General features: G+C 35.3%; 1 long non-coding RNA gene across 1 annotated transcript in view; it reads left to right on the top strand.

The window, feature by feature from the left end:
- Positions 1-18560, top strand: part of LOC129491868 (uncharacterized) — a 134820-nt gene extending 116260 nt beyond the window's left edge. The window contains exon 3 of the long non-coding RNA XR_008660645.2: positions 18472-18560. This is a non-coding gene — a long non-coding RNA (uncharacterized lncRNA). The remainder of the gene's footprint in view (positions 1-18471) is intronic.
- The last annotated feature ends 1231 nt before the right edge of the window (positions 18561-19791 follow it).

The raw sequence follows: 19791 nt of genomic DNA, 5'->3' as shown, positions 1-19791 counted from the left end.
CACAAAGTGGAAAGATGGAGCTTTCATCAGTGGATATAGGGGAGGCTGTGGATGAAGCAGGTTTAAGAAAGAAGGATGAGAAATAGGTTTGGGGGAAATATATATGACATCTCCATCCTCTAAGGCCAGGCAATAGAACATTGTTCCTGACATCTCTCTCTCCCTTACCTACTGCATCATTGTATCACTTAAATTCTATCAACTGACTTCAAAATTAATGTTTCCCGGATGACTCAAAGAGTCTCTCAATATGTTTCTCTGCTTCCAATCTTGTTCTGTTGAAATCCCTTCTCACCAGCAAATAGACTAATCCTTCAACACTGTAAATAAGCACTTGTCCTATCCCTTTCTAAACCTTTCAAAGTCTCCTCACTTCTCTGCAAGTTCTTCTTTTGATCTGGTAGCTCCCTCCTTCACTAATCTGATCTCAAGCAGCTTTCTTTATTTCTGAGTTTAGTTGCAACCACACCTGGACTTCCTTTAGTTCCTGGAATTCTCTCTGCTCAGAAGACTTTTCCCACGGCTCTTTGCTTGACTTAATTCCTGGTCAACCTTCAGGGATGTCTTCCAGGACCACTCAATCTTACACATTTTCTGAGTGCTCAGCCTTTTTTTCTTCCTAGCACTTATAATTTGTAAACTCCAGGTGATAAGAACTAAATCTATTTTGTTCTCCACCTCCTAATGCCTAGCTAGCACCATGCCCAACACAAAATACTCTGTCAATAACTTTGGCAATGAGTAGAATTATCATTCAAAGAGGATTTTCAAAAACCCTGTTACAATTTTCTCTGGTACTTTTAAATTCATCAACTCCAATCATAATTATCTTTAATTTGGTCCATCAATATGGTTTTTACATGTGTATGTTGTTCCTCTGCTCTTTCTAGTTAGCCTTTTTTTTAGAGTGTTGAGAAAAGTTTCTACAGAAAGATTACACTTTATTAATCTTTTTTAAAATTTTATTATTATTATACTTTAAGTTTTAGGGTACATGTGCACACCGTGCAGGTTTGTTACATATGTATACATGTGCCATGTTGGTGTGCTGCACCCATTAACTCGTCATTTAGCATTAGGTATATCTCCTAATGCTATCCCTCCCCCTCCCTCCACCCCACAGCAGTCCCCGGTGTGTGATGTTCCCCTTCCTGTGTCCATGTGTTCTCATTGTTCAATTCCCACCTATGAGTGAGAACATGCGGTGTTAGGTTTTTTGTCCTTGTGATAGTTTGCTGAGAATGATGGTTTCCAGTTTCATCCAGAAGTTGAGAAGATTTACCTTGTAACAACAACATCTAGATTGGTTGTATCTGGAGACTGTACGATTGAGTATTTATTCAGGTTGGATTACTTTAGAGTCTCATTTGAGGGTCTTTTTTGAGATTAGGAAGCAGAGAGTTGGGCAGAGAATGTTGTTTTGTCATGGAGAGATGGTGTACCTTCAGGTATTCTCGTTAATAATAGCCTGGTTGTGCATATGCCATGAAAGAAAGCTATGAAAAGACATATCTGACACTCACATTGAGATTGCAATCTTCCAGCTGATGTTTCTGTTCACAGCTTTTATAAACTTGAGAAAAGAAGTGATAACCCTGAAATGAATCACCATTACTAGTGGCATTCTAGTTCAAGCTGAATGGGACTAACAAAATGTACTCCTTAGGAGCCTGAACTCCATTTAACAAATAATGAAACCACAAAATGCACACAGACAGACATGAGAAACATTAACCCTTTGCTACCCAGGTAAACTTTGGTAAATATGGAGTGTGTGTGGGTGGGGAGATGGTGTGTGAAGTGTTATGTAAAGTGTGTGAAAGTATGTACTTAATCTTCTGCAATAGAAGTTATCTTGTTGTTTTAGGAGAGAGCTGCATTGTAGAAGGGATTAACTAAATTGTATTATCTTATTTGCTATTTGCTTTTAAATATTTTTATTGTAGAAGAAAATCCATTTTTTTTCCAGGTCTCATAGGTATTTATTTCAAACCACTGCCTTCTTTCAAAGAACAATAATCACTGACTCCCATTCAGTTAGTTTGTTTAATGTTTTGTTTTGTTTTATTTTGGTTTTTGAGAGAGTTTTGCTCTGTCACGTAGGCTGGGGAGCAGTGGCACGATCTTTGTTCACTACAGCCTCCACCTTTCATGTTCAAGTGATCCTCCCACCTCAGCCTCCTAAGAAACTGAGATTACAGGCATGTGCTACCATGCTTGGCTAATTTTTGTATTTTTTGTAGAGATAGGGTCTTGTTATGTTACCCAGGCTGGTCTGGAGCTCCTGGGCTCAAGTGATCTTCCCATCCCAGCTTCCCAAAGTGCTGAGATTACAGGCGTGAGTCATGATTCCTGGCCTATTTAATGTTAATGCTGCTAATGAGTCATTTATTTGGGGATATAAGAAAAAAAAAGTAGAGAAAGCATGGAAGGGGAAGAGTTAGATTTAAGTTTATGGAGAAGAACAATATCAGTAAGAATACGGAAAGAGAAGAGATGGGGAAAAAGAAAAATCTAAGAGTATCACTTCTATTTTTAAAATATTCTCCATTTTATATCATAAAAATATATTTGTCCATGTACTTATTTCCCACATATACTCTTTAAAATATGTGTAAATCTCTGAGTGAGTGAGAAATTTCCATTCATTGCTGTGAAAAATTACTTGCTTTTGACTTGGACTGAAGCTCAAGCTCATAGGGAAAATAGAAATTGTCAATAGAAATACCCTGTTTTGTTTTTTATTTTACTTATTTCTGATCTCAGTGTGACAAGTTGTTTCTTTAAACTGATGAAGTTCTATTTTGTATGTACAATGACATCATTTAAAAAATGGTACAGTGAGTAGAATATAGAAAATTATACTTATTTCCACAGCTTACAAGTAGGAATAACCTGATGCTGCTTAAACCTGATCTTAACATTAAGTTTGGAGGAAGGTGACTTATGCTGTTGAAGCTGCTCTGTGTTCCACCAGACATAAATTCTAAGCACCTTTCACTGATGAATTGGCGTCACTTGCAAATGGCTATCAATAACCCACATAACATCAATTTGAAAAACCACGTATATCACAGAGTTGTGACTATCTGGATCGAGCTGATAATTATATGTGTATTTAAATAGATAAATCATATTTGTTTTTAATCAACTGTAGCTCTTTCACGTATTTCAATATAATACTTTTTTAGTACCATTTAGGAAGTTGATGAAAACTTTTGTTTGATGCTTAATAGCATCTTTAATGATGGGACCGTATCTATTAGTACAATAACACAACCATGTCCCTCTGATTGGCAACGAGTTCTGTCTCACAGAGTCTGGATGACACACAGCCAAACTCAGTAGGGATTAATCTCTGTACTAATTTTGAAGAAATATTTTATTAGCAAGGCAATACACAATTTTAAACAAAGTTAGGGAAAGTTAAAATTCTTAAAATGATACTTGTATGCTCTCATTTTATAAATTGAAACAATCGTTTTGGGAAGCAATTCTATTTATGGAAATGTAGGAAAAATTCAAATTGTATTTAAAAACTATATACATAAATGTATTCAATATAAGATATTTAGAATATTAGATAAATAGATATAATTGGTAGTCATAATAGAAAAAAATAAACGTGGCCAAGCTTATCAGTGGATAAATATGCAATATTTAAGTACAGTGAATATGGTGCACAGATATGAAAAAACACTTAAGATATAATGGTAAGTGAAATTGGATGACTGAAGATGTATACATGTTTTGAATACATCTTTGAAATGGTGGAAAATTACTCAAAAATCAAATTGATCTTTGAATATAAAGAGTAGTATGATATTTCTTTTGTCTGTTTTCAATGTGATATTTAATCTGGTTAATGTAATCATTCAAGTGACTAAAGAAAGTAATTTATGGGTTATTTTGTTACTTATAGGTGACTATATGGATGACATCTCATTTTATCTTATAAGAACTTGATGAGATTATTATTATGTCCATTTTAAAGAGTAAGAAAATTTGAGCCAAAATTGAGAACGAGATCTACTGAAGATCATACAGGTAGTTAGGAGAAGAGCTAGAACCAGCCAAAATTTAAATGACTTTATGCCCAGGAGTTTTCCTCTCTACAATGCTTAAACACAAATGAGTAACTCATATTTTTAAAGGTCCACTTGGTTACAAGCTATTAATATTCTTGGTATCAATCCTTTTCTTGATTTATAATAACCAAATGATCTCTGTTAATCACAGAACCACTTGAGAAGCAATTCTCATCTCTTTGCTATTACTTTTTTAATAGAGAAAAATATCATTATTTAAAAAGCATAGATGAAAACCCATGCCACAAATGAGGACACAGGACAAAAACTAACAACCGATGCAAGTTAAATTATTAGGAAACTTAAGGTAAACAGTGAGAATATGTGTTGTCTGATTGAATTTAGTCAACTGAATTTGGTATTGACTAACAGACAGGAGAACTATGGGTATGGTTTACTATGCACTTAACAGATAAGGACAGAAGCATGGTCCTTATCTGTCCTGTTCACTGTGTTATGTCCATAGAATGTGTTCAGTCATTCTTGCTGAATGAATAGTTTCCCTGTTCTTTGGGTATTTGGCTGAGGGTAGTATGACATTTACAGTAAAGTTTATGTCATTTTTCATATTTAAAAAACATGCTTGGATCAACATCTTTTAGGTATAATTCACTCTTACACATTTATCTATATCTATTAACCAATGTATTCTTCCTGAAATGAAGAGAGATACTATGTTAGTATATATGTTATTATGTTAGCAGTTCTTTTGTATGTTTGGATTTAGACAGAAATGACGCCCATCGCCCAGCGTTCTTTGACAATTTTGTGCAGCTGTTTATGCTACTGACATGATTTCTGAATTCCGTCTGACAGTATCACCGTCCTTAATTGTTTGTCTTAAATGATGGTGATAATAATTATGACTAATGCTTGGATAATATTTTTCAATATTTTAACTCTACATGTATGTTCTGAAAAATACAAATCAAATAAGATTTGTTTTTGTATTTTTATTATACAACACAGAGACAGAAAACTTCCCAAAGTGTCTCTATAGTTTATTGTATAATGATATGGCGAATACCCTTGTAACCATAAGCCAGGTCGGCAAAGAGGCCTTTGCCAGCCACCCCAGATACCCACTGATGACCCCATCCTTATCACCAAGCCTCCTCCTGATTATTTCTCAACTTTTACAGAAAACACCTCCCTGCATTTTAATAGATTTATCACCCAAGTATTTATCCCTAGATTCAATACTTAAACTTTTTATTTCCTTGTCAATTGTATTTTTAAAGTTCTCTTTTAATCTTCAGGTTTCTCCTCCCTTCCTTTTCCTCATAAATTCACTAGCTGTAGGCCATTTAATCTGCAAAATGTTTGGTAGTATGGATTGCAATGAGAATGACTCGCATTGTAGGGAACACTATGGGTACAGTTTACTATGTCCATTTGCCCTGTGTATCTCCTCCAAATAGGTGACTGGCTCCTGAGGCTTGACCATATTCAAATTCTGTCTTTTACAAAGACTATAGGTGTTTTCTATTTTTCTTTCTTTCGTGTGGAGACATGAAATATCTATGTGTCTCTCTTTTTGTGATTTTAGCAGCAAGTTGTGCTAAATACACCTGCCCTTACATCTATATCTCTTCAATTATTTTGACTGTCTGAAATTTGTCTCCAGTATCCTCTGAGTTCTTATGGATTGATAAAATTATGTTTGTGCCCTTTATCCAGGAGTGTAAACTTTCTTAGGATATAAAATCCTTGGTTCACATTTTCTTCTCCTGTGTTCTTAAGTATATTCTTCATCTTTTTTTGGTACAAATTTTTGCTGTCAAGAAGTCTGATGGTTGTCTGCTTTTCTTTGCTTTATAAGTCATTTGCTTTTATTTTATTATTATTATTATTCTTTAAGTTCTGGGGTACATGTGCAGAATGTGCAGTTTTGTTGCATAGTTATACACGTGCCATAGTGGCTTGCTGCACCCATCAACCCGTCACCTACTATCCCCTCCCCTAGCCCCCTACTCCCAAACAGGCCCCAGTGTGTGATGCTCCCCTCCCTGTGTCCATGTGTTCTCATTGTTCAACTCCCACTTAAGAGTGAGAACATGTGGTGTTTGCTTTTCTGTTCCTGTGTCAGTTTGCTGAGAACGATGGTTTCCAGCTTCATCCATGTCCCTGCAAAGGACATGAACCCATCCTTTTTTATGGCTGGATAGTATTCCATGGTGTGTATCTGTCACATTTTCTTTATCTAGTCTATCATTGATGGACATTTTGGTTGGTTGCAAGTCTTTGCTATTGTGATTGGTGCTGCAATAAACATATGTGTGCGTGGGTCTTTATAGTAGCATGATTTATAATCCTTTGGGTATGTACCCAGTAATGGGATGGCTGGGTCAAATGGTATTTCTAGTTGTAGATCCTTGAGGAATAGCCACACTGTCTTCCACAATGGTTGAACTAATTTACACTCCCATCAACAGCATAAAAGTGTTTCTATTTCTCCACGTTCTTTCCAGCATCTGTTGTTTCCTGACTTTTTAATGATCGCCATTCTAACTGGCGTGAGAAGGTATCTCATTGTGGTTTTGATTTGCACTTCTCTAATGACTAGTGATGATGAGCATTTTTTCATATGTTTGTTGGCCATCTAAATGTCTTCTTTTGAGAAGTATCTGTTCTTATCTTTTGCCCACTTTTTGATAGGGTTGTTTTTTTCTTGTAAATTTGTTTAAGTTCCTTGTAGATTATGCTTATTAGCCCTTTGTCAGATGGATAGATTGCAAAAATTAATTAGAACTTGTAATTTTATTATTTAAAACCCTCCAATGATATTGCATAGAATTATGGAAAAATTTTCTGCATTGTCTAGAAGGCTACACATCATCTGAACTTCTGTGGACTCTTGTACTTCCACATATAAATGCCTTTTGGTATTCTCCTGCCCATTAAGAATATTCTTAAGCATACCACACCCTTTGAGAATTTTGTCATTCCAATCACTCTGTTACATTTTTCTTCATAGTACTTGACACTATCATAAATTGTCCACTTGTTTATTATTATTATTATTATCAGTATTATTTGTTTCCTATAAGCTTCATAAGAATGGGGACATTTTACTCTTTCTTGTTCTCTATATCCCAAGGGTTGATGGAGTTCCCATCATATAACATAAATACTTATTCAACAAATGAATAAATGCGGGTTTGCACTAAGGCTAACAGGCTATCAGTTGAATAATTTCACTACAGGTTAGTTGGCAGGATAATTTGAATTAATACTAGAAATCAAAACCAAAATGAATTAGGAGGAATAGTTTTGTCTGGCTCAGGATATACTTACCAATGAGGGCATTCTAGGTGCTTCCAGTGATCTGCTTTGTGAATTTATCTGTCACTGCATGTATGTGGCAGCAAGCCACTCTGTCAGTGAATGTATTACTTCTGACGTTCCTCACCTTTGCTGGTTTTACATTACTACAAGCAGAAAGAAAAGAAATAAAAGAGGAGGAAGCAGTAGTTGAAAGGATGTGAAAGAGAACATGGAAAAGCTAAGAGCAAAGAAAAGCATGAGAAAGGGAACATGGCAGATGGAGAGAGCCCATCAGTTACTAGTTGCACCATTTGCCTTGAGGTTAGGTTGCTTATCAGATGAAAAACAGCTGAAGCTGAATTTTCTCTGTGACAAGCCTTTGTGGGGAGAGATCTCTGTGGGCTGAGTTGCTATTATTGATCAACTTGACTTTTCTTCAAGTCATCATATTTTCTGACTCAAAATTTTCTCAGGCTTTCAACCTACCAAAGAGTTTCTTAATGAACTAAATAGACAAGATGTGTGGGCGTACCCATGGTTAATTTAAGTACAGTATATGGAACTTTATCATTCTTGTTTTTTTTTCTCAAACTAATAACACTAGTGCATGATGAGGGAAATCTACCTTGACTGCAGAAATATTCATATTTTTTAAAACATAAGGGAAAATAACTGCATAAGAGAATTGCTGCTCCAGATGTAATTGCCAACTTAGCACAGACAAGTGCTGAAGTTACTGGTTCTAGCAAATGGTATTTTTAAAGCAGCGATTTCTTCTGTTTTATGCACAGGGCTAATGTGGAGGTCATGCTCGTATAGCCTTCAATGAAAATTCTAGTCAATTAAAATAATGTTAAGAAAATAATAATCTATCTGATTTTTGAAGTCTCTTTAAAAACTGTAACATGTAAATAGATTAGTCTTTAACTGAAATTAAATCAACTGTTTAATATTAACTTGAATTAAATGATCTTGAGAAATTGTATGACTTTACAGAATGCCTTCTGAAAAGCCAGGCATGTGATGAATTGATAAGATTGCTAGCGTGATGGGTTAATGCACTAGATGGCACTCATTGTATGCCTTTCATGTATTATAAAATCAAATTTAGTGTGGAAAAATAAAGCACCTCACACTTGAAATGTTTTTATCAGGTATACTTTATGAAATTTCTTTGATATGTTATTTGTAATTTCTTATTACCGTTTTTCAGATCATCAGTAAAAGAATTAATTATAGTCACTTTGATATTAAGTGAATTTCAAATTGAAAAATATAATTCCAGGATTTTTTTTAACCTAAAGAAACTAATTTACTTCAGGCAAGATGCAAAAGTATTCTACTACAGAAGGATTATGTGATTCAATTCAAGTGAAAAGTTCTATACCAATTACATGGTTTTCCATGAACTTTACTTATCAAAAAGATTAAAGTCTCAGAAAATAAATAAATTTTTTAGATTTTTTTAAACAAAGTCTAAACCTTAAAGCATGAAATAAATTTTGTGCTTTGCAAAATTCTTTCCTTGTGGTTTTCAGTACACAAATTGGGAAAGTGGGAGGAGGAATAAAATCTTGTTATTGAAGGAACAAAGCAAGACTATAAATAAGACAATTTTCAAAATAAGCAGTTTCTATTTAAATTACCTTTAGAGGTAAGCTTTAGTAACTACTGTTTTATTTAAATATAAGGCATGGAAAATCATTAATACTATATGTATATGTACACACACAAATATAGCATTGCTTTTAAAACCTATATGTAATAATATATCATATATAATAGCAATACGATATGTATATTATGTATTAGCAATACTATATTATGTATACATATGTACACAGATTTATAATATAGGTGTATATATAGTATTGCTGTTTAATTTTAAAGTAGGTATATATTAATTTTAGGTATAAAGTATATATATAAAGTATATACCTACTTTAAAATTAATACAAGATTGATGTTGGGGTCATTCCAGTTAATTATCAACTGGTTGGTTTAATTTCAAATTTCGATATAAATAATTTTAAATTTTTGTTACACTGAAAAAGAAACAGAATGTTCAGGGTGCAGTTTTTCTTACCTAAATCAGACATTGTAATAGTGAGTAGAAATTATTAGTGGGAGCCTGCTTCAATTATTTCAATTTAGGAGTGGTTAAGGTTTGTCCTTAAACTCAGGACATCCAAAGGCCCATAATTAATTACTTGAGAAAAACTCAATACACACAATGGGCTGGGATATATGAACTTCCAAACAGTGAATAAAATGTGGGGTTTAACCACCAATGTTCTTTCTTACAAAGAGTGAGGTAAAACCCATAGGTTCGTAGAAAAGTTTAAAATTTTTTTCTCTACAAAACTCCTCCATGAAAAAAATTGTACTTCCAGGTGGGGTGATGATGGTAGTGAAAAGGAAGGGCAGATACTGTGATAGTGGTTTTAGAGGAGGAGGAGTGAAGGCAAACAGGAGGAGGAGTAAACTAGGCAGCCATATCCATAGGAACATTTGACCTTGTCTTTCTGGATCAGAGATCTCCCCTGATAGGCTACTCTTTCTCTGGTCAGTGTTGCTTCTAAATGAATCCACACTTATTTATATTAGATGAGTGATTTAAAGTAAATAAATAAATAAGTTTAATGCAAAGACTAGAACACTCCTTTGTCTCTTTCTCACTTGCTTTCTTGCTCTCGCTCTCTGGAATTGCTCAATGTTCAGTCTTTAAAGTACTTATTTTTATTTTCATCGTTTATATTTTGCTACTGAAGGGTCTGTGCAAACATTTCAATGTCCCCTGAAAATGTTCTCTACAAAATTCACTCTTTTATGAGTTACGGAAATGAGGGAAGAAGTTTTAAAAGATACTCTAGGTTTGAATGCTACCTAGGAAATTCCTCCAATACTCAGAAAGCAAATTCTGTAATGATTTCCTTTATCACATTACGCTGTGTAAGGTTCTCCCACTTTCCACTGTGCTACATTAAGTTGAGGTTAACATCCCAAAATAATGTATCCATCATGTTTAGGTACACTATAGGGCACAGCGGAGACCTATAGTGTTTCAACTTTTCTATCATTTTAAAGAGTGTTCACTTTGTGTATATTCTCTTTTTGAAATAAAAAATATGTAAGATATAAGGACCATAAGCTCCTTTCTGCAAATTTGAAAGTATTTAACTATAAGAAATTGAAAGAATGTACTAACTTTATCTTAGAGATTGCTTTGGTTAGTCATTTTGTTTGCATTTTGAAACATGTACAGTTACATCATTCAAGGTAATTCACAAAATTAAAATTTACAAGGTAAGTAAATAAGTCAGTCACTCACATTCCTAAAAGACTATTTGTTGTGTTATAAAGGCCTTTAATTTTTGATGATTTGCATACTTTTCCCCACACAGCATTATTAAGTAAACAGAGGGATACCCACATCATTTTAGTTTTCAAAACTTTTTATGTTAGGTTAATTTAATTTTAGGATTCATTTATCATTAGGAAGAACCAACACACATAAATAAACACATACTGTGGTTTAGGATAAAGGTCAAGGACTAAGCAACATGGGTCTTTTTGCAGAACCATATTTGTATGAGAAGGACATTTTTCTGAATAAAGATGGAAGAGACAAATCTCCCTATTGGCCAGATTTGGCAGCAAGAGTAGGCATTATGGTCATGCCTCTATGCTGTGGTCTCTACCTAAGATTGTGGACTCTATTGGTGGAAGACATTTAGTTCTTAACTGATGCTGACTAGGTCTCTGGGTGGGTCATCAGCAGCTGAAATAAGGAGGTGAGAAAATGTGTTCAGGATAGGGACAAGTCTTTAAGGTGGTGATCAGGGAGTGGATGGGGCATGTAGAGAAGAACCCATCCTACATTCAGGGCACTTACATCTGAGGCTGACTTTCATTTGTCCACCTTAAGGATAACAAAAATAGACAGACAGACAGATAGATAGATAGATAGATAGATAGATAGATAATAGAAAAATAGATAGATAGATAGATAGATAGATAGATGATAGAAAAATAGACAGATACATAGATAAGAAAAGACCTGCAATCATTTGTTACAAAAATTTACCTCTCCCCTGTGGCATGAAACAGGTACTCTTTATGCACTACCTAGTGAGAGGCACTTGCTTTACTCCTCCAACTCCTTGTCATCATCTTTTTAGAGTATCCATATGAGTTAGAAATTATTCATAGTTTAAGGATGAGAGAGCTAAAGCTGTAAGGAATTAAATGACAGAAATGGATCTTTACATAACAAAATGCCTAATGTAAGATTAATTTAACATGCAGAAAAACTCCTAGAGCCAGTATTTATGCACTTAAATGTATATTAGCTGTGGCTCAGGGAGAAGCTTCCAGAGTGGGATGAGGTTACAAGTTGGGGCTCAGGATGCTGAATGTAAAGCTGGGATTATAGCAACGTTCAGTGGGGTTGGGCATGAATACAAGGGTGACATATTCTCTGAGGACTCCACTTTTTGTTTTTTTTAGTAGCAACACACACACACACACACACACACACACACACACACACACACACTGCCCTAAAAGAAAAAAAAAAGAAGATATAAATGAGAACTAGAACAGGAAAATGTCCCAGGTAGCGATAAAGTGCCATGGATTACATATAAGATTGCATTATTTACTGTAAATAAATTCAGATTTCTAAATGTTGGGCTCTTTCCTCAATGGAAATCTATAGCTCAGTTAAAAATCATGATGCTTTCAGTTAGTTTATTGACCTCACAGGATGGAAGTGGGGACAATGCAGCTTGGAGATATAAAATAAAATATAGACATAATCTGTACAACAATCCCCATGACACAAGTTTACCTACGCAACTACCCTGCACATGTACCCCTGAACTTAAAATAAAAGTTAAACAAAACTTTAGAAATCCACCAAAACTATAATTCCACCTGATTTGTTATGTTGTAGAAAAGCTCATGTACTTTTTGCACATTGGTTTTGTATCCTGAGACTTTGTAAAGTTGCTTATCAGCTTAAGGAGTTTGTGGGTTGAGACGATGGGATTTTCTAAATTTAGAATCATGTCATCTGCAGAGACAATTTGACTTCCTCTCTTCCTATTTGAACACCCTTTATTTCTTTCTCTTGCCTGATTTCCCTATGTTGAATAGGAGTGGTGAGAGAGGGCATATTTGTCTTGTGCTGGTTTTCAAAGTGAATGCTTCCAACTTTAGCCCATTCACTATGATATTGGCTATGGGTTTGTCATAAATATTTCTTATTATTTTGAGATATGTTCCATCAATACCTACTTTATTGAGAGTTTTCAACATGAAGTGATGTTGAATTTTATCAAAGGCCTTTTCTGCGCCTATTGAGATAATCATACAGTTTTTGTCATTGGTTCTGTTTATGTGATGGGTTTACGTCTATTGATCTGCATATGTTGAACCAGCCTTGCATCCCAGGAATAGAGCCAAAACTATCATCAGAGTGAACAGGCAACCTACAGAATGGGATAAAATTTTTGCAATCTGCTCATCTGACAAAGGTCTAATATCCAGAATCTACAAGAAACTTAAACAAATTTACAAGAAAAAAACAACCCCATCAAAAAGTGATTAAAGGATATGAACAGACACTTCTCAAAAGAAGACATTTATGCGGCTAACAAACATATAAAAAAAGCTCAACATCACTGATCATTAGAGAAATGCAAATCAAAACCACAATGAGATACCATCTCATGCTAGTCAGAATGGCAATTTTTAAAAAGTAAAGAAACAATAGATGCTGGTGACTCTGTGGAGAAATAGGAACACTTTACACTGTTGGTGAGAATGTAAATTAGTTCAACTATTGTGGAAGACAGTGTGGCAATTCCTCAAGGATCTAGAACCAGAAATACCATTTGACACAGCAATCCCATTACTGGGTATATACCCAAAGGAATATAAATCATTCTACTATAAAGACACATACATTCACATGTATGTTCATTGCAGCACTATTTACAATAGCAAAGACATGGAACCCACCCAAATGCCAATCACTGATAGACTGGATACAGAAAATGTGGTACATATGCAGCATGGAATACTATGCAGCCTTAAAAAGTAATGAAATCATGTCCTTTGGAGAGACATAGATTAAGCTGGAAGCCATCATCCTCAGCAAACTAACACAGGAACAGAAAACCAAACACCACATGTTCTCACTCATAAGTGGGAGTTGAACAGTGAGAACACATGAACATAGGGAGGGGAATAACACACACTGGGGCCTGTCAGGGAGTTGGGGAGGAAGGGGAGGGAGAGAATTAGGACAAATACCTAATGCATGCAGGGCTGAAAACCTAAATGATGGGTTGATAGGTGCAGCAAACCACCATAGTACATCTGTACTTATGTAACAAAACTGCATGTGTATCCCAGTACTAAAAACAAACAAACAAAAAACAAAACAAAACAAAACGAAACCTCACATGCAAAAGTTCAACATTGGGTAAAATTTAAGTTTCTCGTTGGTTTCTCAAAACATTTTCTTAGAACTGCCTTAATTCTACACAAATAAGTCACACTGACAAAACAATCACATCTGAAAATTTAGTCACTTAAATTATTCTTGGTAGTAATTAAAGAATTATCATTGATAAATAATAAATTGTCTGAAACTGAAAAACCCTATAGTCACTTTTATAATCTTTGTTTCCCACCATTGACAAATAGTAGGTTATGTCCAAGCGCTTAAAAATATTTAATAATAATACATTTAAAAACTAGAAAATCACCAAAAATAAAATGTTACCTCTTAATGCACAAAGTAGCACAAAACTAATAGCGAAGCGTTGCTACATGGTCCACTAAACCTGATGGCATCTGTAAATAAGGATAGTGTGTAATTAGCAGCTTCGTCATATAGCTATTGTTGCTTAAGTATTTTTTAATTGTTGAAAGCTTATTGTTTTTTTTTGTTTTTGAAGTGCCTAAATCTTTGCCTTCCATTTTGAACTTTTACTGTTGACATGATTAACCAGCTTTCCAAACAGATTCTCCAAAGATAACTTTTAAGCTAGTTCACATCTAGTCTACCACACATTTCAAATTAGTACAGTAAAATTACCAGGAACTCAGTTGTTTGCAGTATGAATAGAAGGAATGAGTCAGGATTAATAAGAAGCTAACTGCTATAGAAGTGGATGCTCAGCAGAGTAAATTCAAAGGTAGAGAGAACTCCTGATCTTCATAGGGTAAGTGGACCTGCCTGTGAGATTGTCAATCTCTGATGAACAGCAAGCTTGCTATTTCATTACTCATCTCATTAAGATTTGCTTTCCTATGCTCCTTTTGAACTTTTTTTTTTTGAGACCTAGTCTCACTCTGTAGCCCAAGCTGGAGTGCAGTGGCACGATCTTGGCTCACTGCAACCTCCGCCTCCAGGGCTCAAGCGATTCTCATGCCTCAGCCTCCCAAGTAGCTGAGATTACAAGTATGCACCACCATGCCCGGCTAATATTTTGCATTTTAGTAGAGATGGGGTTTCACCATGTTGCCCAGGGTGGTCTCAAACTCCTGAGCTCGCCTCGGACTCCCAAAGTGCTGGGATTACAGGCATGAGCCACCGCGCCAGGCCTCATTCCTTTTTTAATTGTGAGAAAACACAGTAATGCAACTTGTGAGTTGTTTTTTATGTGCTAAATTTGGACTTCAACTATCATTGCCAAATACAATTCATCGGGATGAGATACAATGTGGAAATATAAGAAAAATGATTGCAAAAATGTAACAGTGAGAAGAAAACACATATAAACATCCTATGTGTGATATAATTCAATGTAAGACTGTAATTCTGTGTGTACACATAATATGCATAAAAGTGGCCAATGTTAAAATTGATTAACATCCCATGATACAGACTCAGGGGAATGTATTTCCTTTTATGCTTATATTTATTTTCACAGTTTGTTTTAACAGTGAGCATATATCGTTTTCGTAATGGGAAGAAAATCAATCATTACTTTAATTGAGAATAAAGTTTCAATTAATGTTGTTTGTACGATTTAATATTTTCATTATCTTAATTTTAAACTATCTTAAATAATCATTGTCCCATGTTGTAATTATTTTATCATTACAGTAGCATACTTCAAAATATCGTATATTTGCTACTGTGAATTTACACTAAAACATCACTAAATTAAAAGTGTTGTTGATGGCTGTGGTACATTGAAAGTGTCATTTGACAAGCAGATAATTTATTTTGTGGCAGAGAAAAGTTTTTGTTCTCTAAAAACTTCCTTTCTTGGAAAGAAAAGGGAAGTAAGAGTGTTGCACCTCACAGCTGAATGACCACTGTGCAGACTTCTGTACCACCTTGGAATCAAGTGCAGATACTTGAGTATGGAGCTGTTTATGATCTGGAAGTGATCTCTTTTTCGTATATATTTCTCTTTTCTCCTCATATACAATGTACTTTTAAAAGTCACCATATCCAAATCCCCTACCTACCATGATGTGAATGGCTTTTAATTTAATCAAGTTACTATTATAATATTTCAAGGATGGAGGAGTTTCAGTATTTTATTTTCATTTATTTGCCATATAAAAAGAAATGATGGGCCAGGCGCAGTGGCTTACACCTGTAATCCCAGCACTTTGGGAGGCCGAGGTGGGTGGATCAACTGAGGTTGGGAGTTCGAGACCAGCCTGACCAACATGGAGAAACCCATCTCTAGCAAAAATACAAAATTAGCTGGGCATGGTGGCAGGTGCCTGTCATCCCAGCTACTCGAGAGGCCAAGGCAGGAGAAATGCTTGAAACCAGAAGGCAGAGGTTGCAGTGAGCCGCGATCGCGCCAGTGCACTCCAGTCTAGGCGAAAGAGTGAAACTCCATCAGAAAGAAAGAAAGAGAGAAAGAGAGAGACAGAGAGAGAGAGGAAGGAAGGAAGGAAGGAAGGAAGGAAGGAAGGGAAAGGAAAGGAAGGAAGGAAGAAAAGGAAGGAAGGAAGAAAAGGAAGGAAGGAAGGAAGGCAGGCAGGCAGGCAGGCAGGCATCCTCCTCACATTCTTGTTCCTTGTTTTTCCTTAAGCAGTGCATTCTCTTATTCCCTTCCCTCCGCTCCTCTCCTCTCTTTTACCCCTGCCATTAAAACCTCTCTGTAATTGAGGAGACTCCCTCAGAAACGCACTAGATAGGAAAACATGAACACAGCATCATCTCTTATCCTGACTGGCCTCCTTGCTTCCACTGCCACTTACCCAGAGTCCATTCTCAACACAGCAGCCAGCGTGAGTCCTTCAGCAAGGGCTTAGTCAACAACAGCCCATGGGGCAAATCTGGCCTGCGGCTGTTTTGGTAAATAAAGTTTTATTAGAACACAGCCACAATCATTCATTTATGCATCATCTATAGTTGCTTTAACGTAACTGTGGCAGACCGGAGGCATTTCAGCAGAGAACACATGGACCACAAAGCCTAACTCTTAATATCTGGCCCTTTAGAGAAAATAGTTTTAAATTCCTGCCCAAAACCTTAAGTCATGATCAAGTGCCTCTTCTGCCCAAAACCCTGCTGTGGCTCCCCATGCGCCTTGGAGTAAAAGCCAGAGTCCTTGCTGTGGCCTATCAGGCCCTGCTGTGTGCCTTGTATCTCTAAATCTATCTTTGGGTTGCTCTTCCTCCTTCACTCCATTCCAACTATGAAGACTTTCTTGATCATGTCAAGCAAGCTCCCAGTGTAGGGACTTTTTCCTAGCTATTTCTTCTAAGTGGATACTCTTCTTGTAGATTTATAAACGCAAACATCTCTCACTTCTGCCATGGTTTGCATGGTTTATTCACAAACATGGTGAATAAATAAGCATCTACACACACAGGATCCAATCGGAACTCTTTTCTGGTAACAACTCTGCCATTAACTAATTCTGCTATCTTGGGAAAACAAACACTGCAATGCCCTGGGTTCCTTATCTATGAAGTACAACGGGAAGATTGGGTGTCTTTTCAGCCCGTGAATTCTTTGAGTTCCTGCTAATTGGTCAAATATCAAACACATATAAATCAAGGTGTGTTTCTAAACTTCTGGATCTGTTTTACAGAGGTTATAACTATGATGATAAAATTAAAATTCCCCCCAAAAAACCTGATTGTTTTAATGAGTATACGATATTATTTCTGGATGTGCAAAACAACCCACATGTTTGTTTCAGTTGCATGTGTTTGCTTAGAAACCGATCATTTCTATTGATGAGGAAAAGCAAATGTTTAACTGGTAGACAGAAGGATGGCCAAATATATATTTCTTCAAATATTTCTATAGGCTACTTGCCACTTGTTTCATTTACTCTTAGTTTGTCTTTGATAGGTTGATCATAATTTTTTTAATTAAGTTTTAAAAATTCTTTGGCAAACACTTTTTTTTCTGTACAAAGTTATACATTTATAGATAATATATTAAAACCACAAGCTGATTTTAGAATTTTAGTTTATATATAAGCTCTTTGATTTGTTCTAAACCAATGTCTCATTTGTCAAATTAGCAAGATGTATTATATGAAGATTCCTCATGTCAGTTATAATATAGATTTTTTTCATTGATTTAAATTTGGTAAATGAACGTTGTCAGCACAATGCAAAGCACACAGTTTTGTCTTGGAAACAAAATGGTCAACTTCCTTGTCTTCCAAAATACATCGAACATCTCTTGTAACAGGAGAGTCTACCAATCAGAAGATGCCCTTAGTTCTTTCTTCAGTTAAGGTTCTTTAAAATGTTTTCAAGTAATTAATATCCACCATTAAACTGGAAGGGACCCTAGGAATACTTTAGGTATATTTCTGACTATTCAGATCAGGAAATTCTGGCCCAGATATTCAGTATGACTTTTCCAAGTTCACATATTTAGTTAGTGCTGGAAAATAACTAGAATACAAAACTCCTGTGGTTAGGAGAAAAACAATCTCAGCTCCTTAAGGGACTGGGTATTGAATTTACATTCAGTCTGTAGCTACATAAATCTGCATGTGTATTCTCTCCCAAAGACTAAGTCCCATGAATTATAAATTATACATACAATAAGCTTTTTAAAAAATTATTATTTTTACAACTTTGTCTTTATTCTTCCTTGCAGATTTGCTAAGTGTCTATGCCATATGATTCTGCTGTTTGCTTCTGATTTAGAATGCTGAGCTGACTCAAAATCAAACTGTAAATACGGCCTTCAATAAAGAGTACATGTAATATGTAGGTTGCAGATTACATTGTGAAAATGCCCATTTAAAAAAGTGATGTTACTAAAGGCATGGCAATGATGATAAGCCTCGTTGCTATTGTGATAAAGAGAAACTCGATATGGTTGCTGTTACCAGTGTAGACTGATCTGCCTAGAAGAAGCCATCGGCCCTGTATTGGTGATTTATTGCTGTTCATATCACATTGCAAGCTCTAAAAATTAGCCTGTGTCACTGCTAGAAACGTATTACAATCAAAATAATTTCTAGCAAACTATTGAAAATGGTTTATTTCCCAGGGATTTTGCTAAAGATGTCATTTGAATCACCAGCCTCCCAATGCTACTTATAGAATCTTCCATTTTGTAACTCCGTTGGCACCCTCTTATTACTTCCTATGGTCAATTTCTCTCCCCATTAAACAAAATTCATACACACTAAAGAATGCCATCAAGCGGCATGAAGCCAACACACCTAACGGCGAATCTCCCTTAAAATCTGCAGTTTTCTTCAACTTCCTAGAAACTGTTGTAGAGAGTGATTGTCTCTATTGCTATTATCTGAACAAAATTTAAAAAAACTTAGTTTTTAGGGAAAAAAGCCATTTGGCAGAACCCATTTACTCATGAAAAGTAATTGTGGTCAGACATATTTTGCTTATATTACTGGCATTCATCTTGAAGTTCTGTAAATATTTATAGTGAATTTAAATGCATATAAATACTGTATACCATTTCAGCAATTTAATAGGATCCATTTATAGGACATGAAAAAAATGGACTTAGTTGCCACAGTTCAAAGAACCAAAGATATTTTTCATTTATTTTCAAATGTGTATGTTTCAGAATAGTGAGGTTCACATGGAGAGAGAATGTGTGTATGTCTCTGTGCAGAATGTACTTTAGATGCAAAGTTTTAGATGTTGGTATTTGAATGGGATACAAAATTGGGAACTTGGAATTTGGGTTGAGACATCTTTCCTATGCAATTGGGAACTTGGAATCTAGGTTGAGACATCTTTCCTATCCTTGGCATTTTAATGGGAAAATAGACAAAAATTGTAGAGCTTTAGGACCATAATAATTGTCCTATTTTTCACTTCATTCTGCCTGTACTAAACAGTCCTGAAGACTGTATTTATATACATGCACACACACCAACACACCTGTATAAAACATGTATATTCATTCTTGAACAAATTGTGATAAGTCCTTTGATTA

The sequence above is a fragment of the Symphalangus syndactylus genome, chromosome 10, assembly GCF_028878055.3.
Source record: "Symphalangus syndactylus isolate Jambi chromosome 10, NHGRI_mSymSyn1-v2.1_pri, whole genome shotgun sequence".
In the NCBI taxonomy this organism is placed as follows: Eukaryota; Metazoa; Chordata; class Mammalia; order Primates; family Hylobatidae; genus Symphalangus; species Symphalangus syndactylus.
This window is presented reverse-complemented; position numbering and strand designations above follow the sequence as displayed.